This window comes from Grammomys surdaster, unplaced genomic scaffold (assembly GCF_004785775.1).
Source record: "Grammomys surdaster isolate TR1022 unplaced genomic scaffold, NIH_TR_1.0 125752, whole genome shotgun sequence".
NCBI lineage: Eukaryota > Metazoa > Chordata > Mammalia > Rodentia > Muridae > Grammomys > Grammomys surdaster.
This window is the reverse complement of record NW_021620584.1, coordinates 1,092,288-1,093,690: the sequence shown is the minus strand read 5'-3', so window position 1 is coordinate 1,093,690 and position 1,403 is coordinate 1,092,288.

Sequence of the window (1,403 nt, the reverse complement as noted above, 5' to 3'; positions counted from 1 at the left end):
TGGTAACAACTTCTGCCACTGCACAAACAAATGATCCTAAAGTCTCATATATCTGAATTTTCTCTGCTCTACATTCCTCAAAATCTCTTATCTTTAAGGTTTTTCTTTTTTCCACCCTTAAAAATCTTTCATCTCTATGATTTATTTGTTCTCTGTTAAAACAAACAAACAAAAAACAAGTCTCTTAAAACTACGTTGTAAACTATCTCAGAATTTGTAAGTTCACTGGGTATGGTTAAAAAAAAAAGGATCTCTAAAATCTGTAACCAAAAGTTATCTTAAAACTTGTAACCAAGGTTGATAATTTATAAATTTATACATAGGTAATATTAATTAGCTATGACATATTATATATGTGGTTCAACTCTTTTTTAGCAGAATAGATATTTTTAAATAGCAACCATGTGGTTCGCCTCCATCTTGGCTGATGACCTAATCAGGATGGAAGCAACCATGTGGCTGGCAGTCGTCTTTACTAAGGTTAAAAGAATTCCTAAGGCTATAAATGTATAAGAAAAACTGACTTAGAGATGTATATATTGCCACTTATGTCTGTGCTAACTGCTCAACATCAAGCTTCTGAAAATTTTAAATAAGGAACAACATATGTTTGATGAGTAAGGTTTATGAATTCCTAAGGTCTACTCAGGTTCACAGTAATGACTTGAAGTTCTGTGTCTAGCCTCTTTGTCTTGCTGAGCTTGCTAACCTTTACCTGCTTGGAGAAGTGGACACATGCCTCCTCCTGAACTCAGAAGCTATGTCCAATTGAAAACCAATTGCAAATGAAAATTTAGTTTTCTCCAAAGAAGTCTCACTGAGGGAACAAACTATTCTTATTTTTTTACATAATTTTTATTGATTCTTTGTGAATTTCATATCATGCACCCCAATTCCACTCATTTCCTAGTCCTTCCATATACATCCTCCACCTTTGTAACCTCCCCCACAAAAGAAAATAAAAAATAAAAATTAAAAACATTCCTCCATGGAAACTGCAATGTGTCACAGTGTGTCACACAGTGAACCTCTTTGTCCACACAGGTTTACTTGCAAATGTTTGTTGCAACGTTTACTCCATCAGTCTGGTTGGAGGCCTCCGCTTCTGCTACACTATCCACACTGGATCCTCCTGGACAGCCTCGTGTTTCCCTCAGTCATAGAGATCTCGAAGCTTCGGCTCTGCAGGACTGGCCCCTTCTTGTGCTCCAGAAGCTCATAGATGGGGTAAATGTTGGCATTGGTTAACTCAAAGCCTTGGAGCTGGGCCTGGATGGTATCTGGATTGGTCAGCCTGCTAGTCTCCTATGCAGTGGCCAGTGAGGGGCAGGGTCAGCTTGGTGCAGCCTTTGGACATCAACATAGCTTTAGGCAACAGCCCAGACCATAGACATCTGCATGGC